Below are 7,799 nucleotides of genomic sequence, written 5' to 3'. Positions count from 1 at the left end.
AACTGAACGGTGTAACGATTCCTCCAGCTGACGTAGTACGATACTTAGGACTGTACATTGACAAGAGACTCACCTGGAACCCACATACTCGACTGAAACGACAAGACGTGAACAGACGCTACAAGCTACTTACTAGACTACTTGACCGCAGATCCAAACTCGACTTGAATCACAAACTGACTATTTACAAGACCCTGTTAAGACCCATATGGACATACGGAGCAGAAGTGTGGGGCTCAACCAAACCCTCTAACTCCAAACGCCTACAGACATTACAATCTAAAATCCTAAAGAAAATCCTGAATGCTCCATATTACATTTCTAACCTTACCATACACACTGACCTACACATCCCTTTTGTCACTGACCTAATAAAGCCTCGCAACTTTCACAGCCTCCTAGCTGTCCATCCTAATCCTCTTGTCCAACAACTCTCCTCTCCTCACCTTCCCGGCAATCCTCCTCGTCGCTTGAAGCGAAAATGGCCTAGAGATCTGTTGTGATTAAATCATTGTGAAAGAGTTTCACCAGTGGGTGATTGCTCTAATCATGTCATTACAAGAGAACTGAACCAGTAAGATCAAATTTACTTGATGCAACAACTGTTGCAGTTGTAAATATACGAATAAAGTGAAAAAAAATAAAAATAAATATTTTAATTAATTTACCTACTGTAAATTAATTTAATGTAAATTAAAAATTTACATTTTAATTCCATTTTTTGCAATTATTTTCTTATATTGATGGTTATGTTCTTGAGGTTGACAGAGGTAAGAATTCTTGAAGTTGATTAGTCGCTACTTTTACTCTAGTAATAACTACATGTAAAACTGTTAATAAACTTCCTTATAATAGGTACTTATCGGAGGAAAAAACTGGTTACTCTAAGTAAGTTATGTATTAGATTTTTTATAATTGTCGGAGCAGTAATTTCAGAAAGAATATTCCTCTCTCTCAAGTGAATTTAGTCTTTGTACCTTAATGTTAGACAAGTAAGTTGCAAGATTTCTCTTATTTACAGGAAATGGATGCCTAAAATAACAGACAATATTTTTGAAAGGTAATTCTAACTTATATTTTTTAATTTAAATTGGTATTTATTAACAACTTATCAATTTACAAAGTAAAGTAATCGCCTATTTTTTCAGGCGGGGCTTAACGTCCAACTACCATTTACTAGGTGACGTGGACGGAGGCAACTAGCAAACATACTTAACTGTAAATTTCTTTTATTAACCATTAAATAAAATCCAAGGCCTTGACCGGGAATCGAACCCAGTACCACAATGCATATTAGCTTTGCAGGTCTCGCCTACTTATCAATTTACAATATTGCAACAATTATTTTGTGTGATTAATTGTAAAAATCGAAACTTACTAATTACTAAACACTAATGGTAGTAATGCACAAGAAAGTGATTGTAAAAATTGATCAATTACTGGCAATTGAAATCTGAACTAACTTCATTAAATTGAATATATAAATAAAACCATTATTTAATGGTTGCCGAAAAATATATTTACATTCCTAGAGTTTGTCGATAATAAAATTATCGATAGTTAAAACTTAACCAATTATTTCGAAGATATCTATAAAAAAATAGAGAGTTAGGTAGTAAATAAAAATTTCAAAATAATGCGTTTGTAGTTAGTATCTACGTACGAGGACCGTACATATCTCGTATAAAGAGGTCTGGAGAGAATAAATTAAGTGATAGTTAAGAGAATACAGTAACCGTTCGACAGAAAATGATCACTTACACGCATGATCACTGTCAGCAATAACAACGTTACAGGACACTTTACTTCCGTCTTTTTTATATAATCTGACAATATCTATATTTCAATACATTTGTCGTATTGTGTTCTTGAAGAAAAATATTGAAAAATTTACTTAAATAAAATGTTCTTATGCAGATTTTCGAAAACTGATTACTGAATAACTGAAAACATCTATCTGATACATTTGCCGATGATTATGGCCGAAAAAAAACGGAAGACAGTTACGCAATGTCGTCTAGCCTTAATGTGAGGTTGATCTACTAGATCTTTTTTGCTTTGGATTGTCTATAATTCACTGACTCATTCCCTAAGCTCTTCGTTAAATAACGTCCGCTCTTAGAGAAGCAGAATGGTTAGGTACACTGGTACTGAAGTGCAGATTTTCTGAAGAAAAATTTCAGCTTTATTTTTCATTTTCTAGAAGACGCCTCCTGTGTTTCGCTTCTACGAGTATTTTCTCGTATTTTAACTTTTTGATCCACGGTTGACTTGACGCAGTGAGAAGTTCAATTTAGTACAGTTGGAGGAGTGTTGGTTAGGCTTTCTTCTGTGTTAAAGTATCATTTCGTGTAATGTCCGAACTTATCATTAAACAAATTAAGCCTGACATAACTACTTAGCAGTTTTTATTGAGATCAAGTTGACTGAACGAGAATACCTTCATTGTACTCCTCTCAGAGCTTTTGTAGCAATGGTTAAGTGTTAAATTGAATTAATTAAATGGGTGACAAAAGTTTAAATTAACTTCTCACTGCTACTTGTATGAAGGTAACATTTAGTCGACCCCTGAGTTAAGATCAAGTTCAGTAGTAAGTTGTATTTAATGTACAAGGGTTGTCAGTCATTAATGATGGAATAATGAGCCTGTCTCATGACATTTACATGATCATTTGCCGAAGAGCCATTTATCAACATTTCTTAATGCACAAAATATCATTTCTAAATATACATAAGTTTTATCACAAGTATACTGTTCTCCCTAGCTCTAATCCATCAGTATAGTTTGTCTTCTTTGTTGTTATTCCTGATGATCTACGCTGATTGAATCGCGAGTGGCCCCGGCACTTCCTTGAGGACTAAAGATCATCGTCATCATGAAACGTGGCAGGCTAACTTTACCATCATCTTCAGTCTTAAAAAAAAAAATCCAACTTATATTATGGCATGAATTTAACATTTCAGAGAGGGCGCTAATGACCACAGCAGTCGATGCGCCAATAACCATCATATAGGGAAAACTTCTTTTTTTTTTTGGCATTGGCTTCCGCCATACAGCCAGCATCGTCTAGGTGCTTATCACTAGAATATCACTCACTCTCCATTCTTACCTACAAATACATTCGCTACACACATTCATCCCTCTACTATATACAACGATTTACATAAACTACAACTAATGGATGGATCAGTACTCTATATTCCTGCCATCCTTATAGCTTAACCGAAATTAAAATCACGTAATCCTTCTCTAATCATTTTCTTCCATCCATTCTAATCGGCTATAACTTTTAAATACATTCATATTTCTTTGCTAGCTCTGCTACAGATTTTAGCACATAGATGTTGGTGGAGAATATTATGTCTTCGTAGCGAAATGGTGCATCTAAATACCTGTATAAGACGTCAAACATTCGTTTCCTTTCTACTACATAACGTGGACATATCATTATTATATGTTTGAAATCTTCCTCCTCCTCACTGCAATCTACGCAAAGAGAAGAGGATCTTTTGTTGATCCTGTGAAGATACGACCCGCACACCGCGTGGTTCGCTCTCAGCCTGCTTATTGTCGTATCACTTCTTGATCAGAGATATTTATGACATTTTATACAATATGCATTAATTAGTATATTAATATATTTATACAATTCTACGTGAGGACTACCAGGTTACCTTTTTAAACAGAAAAATATTCGGCCAAATTTATGGTTGTTAAAAAGGCATCCATCCCCACAAAGGGTGGCTATTGCATGTAGTCACTTGGGAAGTAGCGATCCCACGGGTTACCACAGCATGCACACTCACCAAAACATTACTCGCACACATACACTCACAGCAATCACATACAGATGAAGGCAGTACAGTACACACCATAGGGCCACCTTTCCTATGTTGATTAGGTCTTAGGACCACGGAGTAAACCTAACAATCCTAGGCCCTCCAAAGAGACGGTGGTGGTTGGACGGGGGGGCTGACAACCCAGCTCCATAAAAAAAAAAATTGTGAAGACTCAACAGCAAGAAAAGAACCCAAAGGAAACGACCAAGGCGAGTTAAAGGACAACACTTATTTCTGGCAACATGGAATTCGAGAAGTTTATATCAACCTGGTTTGAACCGACAGGTGGAATCAGAACTGAGAAGGTATAAAGTAGATATAGCGGCTGTTCTGGAGATACGTTGGAAAGATACTAACATGGTTGAACTAAAGGATTACGTTCTCATCAATAGCGGGCACTCTAAAAATATCCTATGGATTGGGTTTTTGATTAAGAAGGCCATTAAACATACTTTATTAAAATATAAACTTATTAATGAGCGGATATGCCTGATAAGGTTAAAAGGATCTTAAGTGTGCACGCTCCTAGTGAGGATAAAGAGGACGAGATAAAAGACACTTTTTATGATGCCCTGTGGCAGGCTTATGAGAATTTGCCTAGGAATGATGTTAGAATGATTCTAGGAGACTTGAACGCAAAAATAGGCAAGGAAGAAAGCTTCAGACCTACAATTAGGGCTCACAGCCTGCACCGAGGTCAGCAATTTGAACGGAACAAGATTGGTTGACTTTGCGATGTCTCAAGGAGAAGCACACAATTCCCGCACAAGAACGAAGATAAACAGACATTGATGTCGCCAGATGGGAACACGCGTAGTTAGATAAATCATGTGCTGATTGATGGGAGACATGTATCTGATGTCATGGATGTGCGGACTAAGATTCCGATCATTTCTTTTTCTTTTCAGCTATTATAATTATTAATTGATTATTAGATATTTATTACTTAATTATTCTTTTTGTTCAAGAGATTACCCTAAGAGTTGTCATTTCTATCAATTACTAAGTTCTTCCACTCTTGTCTGTCTCTCGGATACCAGCTGATTATTTCTGTGGACCATCTTCCATCTTCTCTTCTGCTAATGTGGCCTGCCCAATTAGATTTCAGTTGCCATACCGTTTCACCAATATCTGAAATGCCTGATTGTGCTCTTATCCAGCTGTTCCTCTTTTTATCCTTCAGGGAAATATTCAGCGCTATCCTGTCCATTTTCCTTACGGCGACCCTTAATTTTTCTACAATTTCTTTTTTTAATATCCAAGTTTCACAACCGTAGGTTATGGACGGAAAAACACTATTCATGAGTACTTTTATTTTTATTTCAATTGTCAAATATCGGCAAAAGAGTCAAATACCGGCAAAAAAAAAAAAGTAGCGGTAAGGACTTTTGGAAGATCTGAGAAAGTTACTACTTTCCTACAGGGTAAGCTGAAAGATAAGGAAATAAAAGGAAGATATAAAGAAAAAGTGAGTAGAAGCTTACGAAGCCAACGGTCATGTATTGGTGAGGAAGCAGATATAGTAACCAGATAGGAAAGAATGCGTAAAGTTTTGACATCATGCGCCAAGGAAGTCCTAGGAGAAAGTAAGAAAAGAGGGAGGAATGACTGAGGAATGAGGAGACAGCCATGGAGGAGAGAAAAAGTCCGAAAATGTTACAAAGAAGAACAAGAGCAATGGTAGAGGAGTTTAGGGTAAAGAGAAGGAAAGCTAAGTTGTCGGAGGAGGATTAGGCCAAGTGTAGAGTTGAAAGAGCTATACCAGGAACTAGATCTCGTAGCCTTTATTAAACAAGGACGCCTCAGGTGGTTGGGTCATGCGCAGTGGATGGAACCAGAGCGCTTGCCCAGCAAGATGTTAATATGGCACTCCAGGGGGCCGACGTCATCGAGAGAGGCCTCGGATGAGGTGGCTGGATGATGTGGAGGCAGACCTGAAGAGCATGGGCGTGCGTAGATGGCGTTCCATAGAGCTCACGATCGAGCGGAATGGAGGAGGTTGGTTGAGGAGGCCCGGGTCCTTTCAGGACTGTAGCGCCCCAGAAAAAAGAAGAAATTTCGCATAATCATTACTATATCTTATTTAAAATTACATTTAAGTATTGAAATATATTTTACTTTCCAACTCAAATGTTGCACTTTATTTCAAAAAGTACCGCACAATATAAAATTATCATTAACAGGATTCTCTCTTTATCTGCTCGATTCTCCTTACGTTATCTCTTTAGGGGGAAATGGCTCTCTCATGAAGAATGTTAGTAGCTTTTAGATTGGATTTCAATTATAAGCTTTATTCAGTTTCGTTTCATAATTCTATATATTATTTAATGTAAAACCATTCGGGCAAATCAATATTTAATCTACCAATCTTTTATTTTTACAGTAATAATACAATCATACGTATTACATAAATTATAAATATCTCTAGTTGTGTTGGTTGTGCTGTATGATGATAAATCCATATCTTGTAATATAGTAAACTGGATTTTGATTTGTTGACTAAAAATGGGCTCGTTTAGCCCGAAACGTTACAAATTAAATAATATACAGAATTATGGGACTAAATAAGGTTTATAATTAAATCAATATTTAAATCCAGTCTAAACAACTTCTAACAGCAAATTTGGTTTTATGGACAGACAGAGATGGTGTGATGGACGAACTTCAGAAGGCCACATTAAAAAGAAAGAAGGAAAAACAGTATTGTAATAAACAAAACAAAAAATACTTTAATAACAGAATAACTAATTTTTATGTATATTTTTTAGATTAATTCATGGTGTTAATTGCATTCAATTTCGTACCGCGGGCCGCATAAAAAACTCATCCAAGTCCGTGGGTTGCACAGTTGCACAGCATCCAACAGTGATCTAATGTTTGGCCTTTCTCTGACTTTTCATTCTGAGGGAGTGTTCCACACACCCGCGCGCGCACACCTACACAAAATCACTCACAAGCCTATCGCTAATAATCCCTCTTTTTGGATTCATACTTGGCCCCACTGACAATACCTTTCAGAAATAGTATAGAACTCTTGGAGTTCGGGGAAATTAAGTTGGCTGAAGGATTTGAAGTAAGACTTTTTGAAAATGACTGAGGCAGTGGGCGGTAAAAGTATGGACACCTGGGGATATTGTGGTGAGGGAAGCCACGTATAATGAGCCAAGTCATAATGGTTCAAGTAATGCTCGTACATTCCAAAAAGAAAAAAGTAGGGGCGGAAGTTGTATTAAAGGATAACTTAATAAAGAAAATAAAAATAAGATTTTAATAGTTCCAAAGTATGCAGTAAGTTATACAATGCAATCAAAATTCGACAAAACAAATATAAAGTACACATAAGGAGATATGAAGAGTATCTGATGTCACTGATTGTAATAAAAGCGTTGCGTATTAGGGGATCACGTAGCAGTGTACACAGTAGATGTAATAATGCTAGCGGATAGCGGGGAGCGTTTCACTTTCACTAGAAGTACACGCTGCGGAAGTTGGTATATGACGATACTCCCAGCCAAAGAGAAACAGGGGAAATATATTCACTTTCAACAGCTTTCAGTACCGCTATGCACTATAGTGTCCTTCCGTTAAGATCGACCTGACCTTAGGTCGTGGAGAAATGGGCAAGAGTTCATCACCTTCTCTCCTTGACTAACCAAAACAATTCTAAACTCGTATAGACACAAAAGACCAACTCTATCATTTCTCCACGCAAAATATTTTATTTCCTAGATATCTTCCCCTTTTTTATTAAATTATTCTTGTAACGCTTATTTTGATATTAAGAAATGGTGAACAATTTTTAGTTCTGATATCAGTAATATTTTAATGTCAATTTCTTTTTTCACTTCGCTAATTTTAAAATGAAAATAGAAAATAGGTCCTTCTGCCTCTGCCATTCTTACAATTCATTGACTTTTCTAAATATACAAATTTTTACTAAAGGATTTTTGCCGTAGACA

The sequence above is a fragment of the Rhodnius prolixus genome, unplaced genomic scaffold (genome assembly GCF_049639745.1).
Source record: "Rhodnius prolixus isolate KJV_2025 unplaced genomic scaffold, Rpr scaffold_2, whole genome shotgun sequence".
Taxonomy (NCBI): domain Eukaryota; kingdom Metazoa; phylum Arthropoda; class Insecta; order Hemiptera; family Reduviidae; genus Rhodnius; species Rhodnius prolixus.
Note: the sequence above shows the minus strand (reverse complement) of the source record.